Below are 8,150 nucleotides of genomic sequence, written 5' to 3'. Positions count from 1 at the left end.
TAAGCAGAAGAAGAAAAATAAATTGAAAAAGAAAAAAAAATTAAATTAACTGCAAGGCTAAAGAATCATGGGGAGAAAGCCATGAGTTCCGTGCTTTGTTTTCTCCTCCTCTGGAATTCCGCTGCTCTCCTTGGTATTGAAACTGCACTCCTTGGTAGGTGAACTTGGTCCTGGCTGGAATTCTTGATCTTCTGGGGGAGGGGACTGTTGTAGTGATTCTCAAGTGTCTTTGCCCCAGGCGGAGTTGCACAGCCCTTACCCGGGACCGGTATGAGTAATCCGCTCGGGTTTGCTTTCGGGAGCTTTTGTTCCCTGAGCCCTTTCCATAGAGTTCCGGAGGACGGGAAGATGGCGGCCTCCCAGTCTCCGGCCCGGAGGAGCCGAGAGCCCGGGGCCCCACTCCTCAGTTTGCCCTCAGGAACAGCGCCCAATTACTCCCATCACCCTGCCTCCGGCCGCGCTCCAAGCTGACCGAGGCTGCGACTGGTTCAAGGTAACCCCGAGTTTAGAGCTCACTCCTCGGCTCTGTCTCTGTAGCCGGCTTCCCCGTTCTAATACCTGTAAGCTCTGCGACACTCAGACACCCCCAATCCTTCTGTGACCCTGCGGGACCTGAGGCCACGCTGACGCCATGTGGGCTTCACCCCGGTTAAGCCTCTGGAGCGATGTCCCTCAGCGGAACAGACTTTTTAAAAGTCCTGATTTTGTGCTCCGTTGCTCCGCCGCTTGCCGGGAGCCGGCCCCTCCCCCCGCAGTCTATCTTCCCGTCGCTTTGGATTCACTTCTCCGCCAGTCCTACCTTTCAGAAAGTGGTTGATTTTCTGTTTCTAGAGTTGCTGTTCTTCTTCTCTTCGATCTCCTGTTGGATTTGTAGGTGTTTGCAATCTTTAGATAAGCTATCTAGCTGATCTCCCGCTACCTGAAGTAGTCTCAGCCTGCTACTTCTCCTCCATCTTGACTCCTCCCAGTAAAGATCTTTTTATTTAATTTTTTTTTTATTAATTTTTAAAAATATAGTTTCATGGGTAAAGACTTTCAATTTGGGATGATGAAAAATTCTAGAGGTAGATAGTAGCAATGATTGCTTAATGTATATGTGCTTAATGCCACCGAACTGTACACTTAAAAGTGATTAAAATGATAAACTTTATGTTATGTGTATTTTACCAAAATTAAAAAGAGAGAGAGAGAGAGAGAGAGAGAAATCCTGAGTCTGCAATTGAGATGTGAAGGCCTGAGGACACGGCGGATAGATCCCCTCCCTGTTATTCCCTTTCTCCAGCCCTAGACTGTATGAAGGCAACGATCTTCAAGTTCTGGGTCCCTCCAACCTGCCAGAATCCACATGTAGTTCTAATAATCTGCTGAGATGGGTGGTGTGTGTCTGTGAGGATGAAAGAAGGACCTGGAGCCACATCTACCGGTTCCTTCACAAATCCTGGATCTAGTGTGCCCTTCTCTCTACTTGCTGGCAGACCAACTCAAAGTAGGCTTGGCTGTATCCAAGATATCGTTCTCATCAGGTCCCATATATGGATTCTGGAGTCACAATGCTAGTGTTTGAATTCAGGCAACACCATTTATTAGCTCTGTGATCTCAGGCAAATTAATAACCTCTCTGAGCCTTGTACCATGAGAATGGGAATAGTACCTACCTCTGAAGGTAGTTGTGAAGATCAAACGGATTAAATTACTTAGAGTGGTGCCTGGCACATAGTAAGCATTTGTTAGGTGTTGATTGTAATTACGAGATATAACAGGACCCTCATGAATATTGCTATAATTAAAGTGTGAAGCATTTTGATAATGTGATATACGTGAGTGTTGTTGTTGCAAATCAACATATACTTTAAAATTCTGATCGTGAATGCTTAATTCTATTTACCCAAAAGAAAAAAAAATATTAGAACTAAACATGAAGCAGCTTATAAATAATTTCAAAGAAGGCAGACTCCCCCTTTCTTATGGATAATGAGCAGCTGCTCCACATCTGTCGTCCCATTTTGAAGTATATATGTGTTTAGTGACTCCACACAATAAACAGTTTTCTCTCTGACTCTTGTCTTTACTAGATAATGTTATGGGCAGTCCATTGAACCTGTGCGTGAACACACATTTCAAGTAAGCATGATTCCATTATTTAAAAGCTGATTTAAAAAGACTTTAAAAGCTGATTTGATTTATAATTTAATTTCTCTTATTTTTTCAAAAAATATAAACTCAATATCCAGCCTCTTATTAGTAAGAGTTTAATTTTCAATTCTCTATTTCCCTTATGAAAGAACTGACGAGAAAATATGTAGTCTTATTATATTCTAATCTTTGGATACTATATTCTATTTAAATCAAAGGTATGGTGCTAATTTTAGGTGTCTTGAGTTGCCTTTCAGAAGATATTTCCTGTACAGAAAGTATGTTAGAACCAAACTAAAAGAAAATTTCTACTTCTATAGTGCTTATAGAATTCTGCATTTCTCTCCTCCAGAGTATTTTCTTGTTCACTAAATTGTAGTCAGAATGTAATCATCATGAATATAAATGTTTTTACTTGTGTGGTAAAGCAGGGTGGTCATGACTGGTATGAAGACTTAGATTTTAAGAATGAAAATAAAAGGGAAAATTACATTAAAAATAAAAATGTTACTTTCCCATGGAAAAAGCCTGAGAATTCATGTAGTTTAGCTCCAAAAGAAGCCCCCAAAGGGGATTTTTAACCATCCATCAGTAAAATGTGATTTTTCAAATAGTAAACAGTCAGCAATAGTGTTTGCCCACATAGGATCTACAGAGTGATTACACTTTCTCTACACAGGTGACCAGGCCTGTGGAGAGCACAGATTCCACCTTCACATTTGATGGGGGAAGCAGTGGAGCGTGAATGTGAAAAACCTCTCTCATAGGCCTAGTGACCAGGATAGTATGTTCTACAAGTGGACAGTGGTGGCAGGAAAGGGAAGAGGACAACGCAGGTGCCAAAGAGTAGCAGCAACATTTCCAATTGGTTTTCTCCCAAGATTAGTATTCATAAATTAGTTTGTTTCTATATGTCTGTTGTGCTTGGAAATATGAGGATAATACTAGCCAGCTGCTGTCTATAAATTTTGGCACTTGGATCTAAAAAAACTCTCCAACTTTGCTTTTGCAAACACACTAGGAGCTAAATTACCATAGAAAATAGCTTTTGACCTCACTGTGTCTTCCATGCTCAAAATGTCTCCAAATGTAAATATCCCAAACTAGAGATATTTAAAAAAATATGTCCTTTTTCCTTTTCTTTCTTCTTTTTTTTTTTTTAAAGATTATTTATTTATTTATTTGACAGACAGAGATCACAAGTAGGCAGAGAGTCAGGCAGAGAGAGAGGAAGGGAAGCAGGCTCCCTGCTGAGCAGAGATCCCCCAATGTGAACCTTGATCCCAGGACCCTGGGATCATGACCTGAGCTGAAGGTAGAGGCTTTAACCCACTGAGCCACCCAGGCATCCTCCTTTCTTCTTTTTAAAGTTTCAAATCTTGTCTTTAATTCTGATTTTTTTTTTTCCTCTCTTGTTCCAAGATCTGAACATTGAAAAACAGTCACTCAGTCATAGGTTATACTTGGCAAGTTTTCTAGAAGTTTAGGGATGTCATTAAACCATTTGGCAAAATTAGTAAGCAAATATAAGAAACTATAACACAGGTGTATTATGTCACTGACTCTTTCATTTTATACCATTGATAGGACTCAGGGGTATACATTGACAGTCAGAGGTTGGTTTCTCTAGATAGGTCTGTAAACCAGAATTACCCAAATCCTTAAGTGTATATGTTTGGGAGTTGAGGAAGACAAAATAAATTCACTGAATGCCTACATGTGCAGTTGCTATGGTTTATCCATGTAATCTTATTTAATACTCACTATTAATTACTGAGGTAGATATTTAACATTTCTCTTTCAGATGAGAAAAATGACACATAGAAAGTCAAAGTAATTTTCTGTAACTGGGGCTCACTTAGTTGTGAATCAAAAACCCAAACACGTTTTCACTGCACCATGTTCTGAGCCTTTCACCATCTCATATACGTCCATTTTATTCTCTCTTTTAGAGACTTCAGACATACAGAGTTACCATTTTAAGGTGTAATACAACAAGCTAACTTAATTGAATTGGAAAGTGCCAAAAAGTGCAGTGGATTCTTGTGGGAGAAAATATGTCTAAACTCTACATTGGTGTTTTTTTATCTTAGAAGAAGTAGAGTATACCCTGAAAAGCAAGACCTAGAGTCAGACAGCCTTAGGGTAACATCCCTGTTCTGCCATTTATTTCTTAGCTTGCAAATTTAGGCAAAATACTTCATCCATTTGGCCTTCAGTTATATTCATGCAACAAGAACAATAAAACAAAGTTATATGAAGTAACAAGGGCTGATGGTCAGAACACACAATGATTGGGCGGGCACAGGGCACCCGATGATTAGAACCAGCTGAAATCACCAGTAGAGGCTACTGGTATGTATAGAGGAACCACTTTTCTCACTTTGCCCATAGAGTCTTTGCCTATTTTCCCCACTAGTGGCAGTGTGGAAAGTCAGAGGTGCGGTCAAGGTTGAGACATAACATTCTAGGACTGCAATCACTGCAGTCTAAAGAAATCAAGAGGAAACATGGTGGGAAGGTTTGTCATTCTGCTTGTACACTGTAAAGTTCCAAATGGTAAGTTTAACATAACCCTAAAATGAACTATAATTTACATTTTCTTGTACATCCTGGGTGAGACTTGCTTTTGACATAGTGATGTGGGTAACTCTTACTCAGCTGGGCACAGGATGGAGAATCTTTTCAGGTTTAAGTGAGTTATAGTGATTTATCAATGAAGATTTAATAATGGTAGAGAAAAGGAACATGCATATTTGTTCCTGCACTATCGGTAAGTCCAGATTCTTTTTTTTTTTTTTTTTTTTTAAGTCCAGATTCTTTATCCTGAGAGCCTCCCCCTCAAATTAACACATCAGCCACATTCTCCTGATCTAATCTTTCATGATTCTGTGAAAGAGTGCTGCTCCAGTCAGCTGGATCAGCTCACCAGGACAGCCCACTGGAATCAGGCTGGTCGCCAGGCCCTGGAATGTATCTACTGCTGTGAGTTACATTGCTCCTCAGAGCATCTGGTCAACCTAACACAAGGGATAGAGGACCAGGGAATGTGCTAAATGGGAGAACTGGAGCCAGAGTTCTAAGTAGAGCCGGGTCCTAAGTAGAGTTTGCAATACACTGCTTGGGTGACAGTGCCGGCCCTGGTTGGTCCCAAGGCCTGGAAAAATTCTTAAAATTGTCAAAGAAGGCATTCTCAAAGTACAGGACCCCTTTATCTTGTGGCCTGGTGTGGGAGCCTACATGCTGAGGTCTAAGGGCGGTAATACCTCTATAATTGGTTTCTATGTCAGTGTTGGATATAAAAGGTAAAGTACTTAGCACAGTACCTACAAAGCAGTAAGAACTCAGTATATGTTCAATATCATCTTCATCACACGAAATTGTCCTTTACTTAGGAAATGTTAATAGATACTCCAAGAATAAAAGAAGTGAGGTATCAAAACAAATGGCTTTAAAGAACAATTCAGGTTTCAGGTTAATGATGATGGGTTGAATCTCTGTTATTTCCATTCCTTCTCACTAAAACAAAAGTAAGGGATTTTTTTTTAAGCATAAACTTGTCAGACAAAGAGAATGGGTGAGAAATGAACAAAACCCTAATTTTAGAAGGTATAAAGCAGATGAATGAGTCGTTAGTGACTTGGGAGACTTAAGAAAACGGAATTCTAAATCAAGAGTGAGGAAAGCTGAGAAGCCACTCAGTTTTTGCTATACTTAGAAGTTGGAGGCAGCACTTCTGAAACTAGAAGTGAAGATGGGGCGGAAATCAAAGGTTGATTGAAAATTAGATTCTCAGACCTCCTCACTACTCCATGCAGAAAAGTGACTGACTATTCAATAACCCAACCAAGCCACCACCACGCTAGATTATTTCTGGAGCACTGGTCTTTGGATTACAGAACCAGAATTATCCACATTTTAAAAAATAATAAATATGTAATAAATAAATAATAGTTAAATAAAATTAAATTTTAAAAAAGTAAATTATATCAAATTAAAATAATAAATAAATAGTAATTGCATTAAATAAATAAATAAATCCAATCCCCACTACTACCACTATTGCTACTTTTGGGTTTTAGTTTAGTTTTATTTTGTTTTTGTTTGTTTGTTTATTTTGTTGTATTGTGTTGTTTTATTTGTTTTTATTATTTATTTATTTATTTACTTACTTACTTATTTACTTATTTATCTCATTCAGTTCCCAGAACTCTGACAACCAGGGTTATAGCAGTTAATCAGGATTTTGGAAGAATCTTTTCTGGAAGATTTGACCAGCCCAAGGGAGGTGCCCTAAAGATACTGACCACACCATCATCTTCTAGTTGTATCCTAATATTGATTCTCTCCTTCTTCGTTAGTAATATAATTCTTAATTTGTCATATGGCTACACAAATATTGTAAAAAGCCAATCTCCTTTGCCATGAGATGTGGCCAATAGTTCTGGCCAATGTGATGTAAGCACGTGTTCTATGTATAACTTATAGAGATAGGATATATATCTTTCCTTCCCTTTTTTCCATTTTATTATTATTAGAATATAAACATGGTGCTGAGCCTTTTTTTTTTTTTAAGATTTTATTTATTTATTTGACAGACAGAGATCACAAGCAGGCAGAGAGGCAGGCAGAGAGGGGGGAAGCAGGCTCCCTGCTGAGCAGAGCCTGATGCAGGCCTTGATCCCAGGACCCTGGGATCATGACCTGAGCCAAAGGCAGAGACTTTAACCCACTGAGCCACCCAGGCATCCCGGTGCTGAGTCTTCTTGTACCATGGAGTGTAACATCCACAAAATGATAAAGGCAACAAGATAGAAGATTTCTTTGTCCTAGAAATACTGGAGTGCTATGCTAAGCCCAACCTGCATTTGATACAAATAAGCTTTTGCTTGTTTAAACTACTCTTCCTTAAATTTTATGCTACATACAGCTGAATGTATATATTAAGCAATATAATAATATAAGATGCTTCCTTAATGAAATGGCACAACCCAGTAACCCTACAGTGAAGCTTGAAGTTTGAAAAACTCTGCTCAAGCACATGGAGGTAACAAACAGCTTTATAGAGCTTCACTCTCAAAGTTAAGAGGTCAGTCAAAACTACCAGAAATTTGAGAGATCTTTGAACTATCATAAAAGACAGAGATAACAACCACAATAATAAAAACAATGGAAAAGGAATTTGGATAAAAAAGAAACCCTGCAAGAAAAAAAAATACAAAATTTATCACTAACTCTTCAGATAAGATAAATATCTTGAGTTCATAAAGCAAGAGAAGAATACTTTAAAAATGGAACAGAAACAATTATAGGCTTTGAGATTAAAAATATGATTACAGAAATAAAAAATTTAATGAAAGTTGGAAGATAAAATTGAAAAAAAAAATCTCCCAGAGCAAAAGGATAAAAGATGACAAATAAGAGAAAGATATTTTTTTAAAAAAAGGATCAATTCAAGAATTCAAACATCCAAGTTAATAGGAATTGCAGAGGGAAAGGAGAGAAAAAACATTAGGTATAAAATCCTCTAAAAAATAATTCAAGATTTTCCCCAAACTAAAGCCTGTAAGTGGAGAGATTGAAAGTGTTGTTGCATACTCAACCCAACGAACAGAAAGCAGACCAGCATCAACCCATATCACTGATGAAAAAAAGTAACAGAAAGAAGATTCAGGAATCAAGTCACCAGACTTCTCAACAACACGGGAAACTAGAAGGGATGAAAACTTGCCTCTAAAATTCTGATGGGAAATGATTTCCAATATAAAATTCTATACCAAGCCAGACTTAATAGTGTGAGAGAAGTAATATGTGAGAGTAGTCTATAATATTTTAAGTTGTTCAAGAACTAAAAACTTATCTCCCATGCAACTCTTCTCAGGAAATGACAAAGGGATGCCTTTAACCAAGAAAAGAAACCAAGAGGGAGGAAGAAACAATTCCAGAAAATGAGAGAGAACAATGAAAAATTCAACTCAAGAGAAGTGTGAAAGGACCTCTCAGGATGATGGTTGTCT

Source organism: Enhydra lutris, unplaced genomic scaffold, assembly GCF_002288905.1.
Source record: "Enhydra lutris kenyoni isolate GAN:26980312 unplaced genomic scaffold, ASM228890v2 scaffoldscaffold58, whole genome shotgun sequence".
NCBI lineage: Eukaryota > Metazoa > Chordata > Mammalia > Carnivora > Mustelidae > Enhydra > Enhydra lutris.
This window is presented reverse-complemented; position numbering follows the sequence as displayed.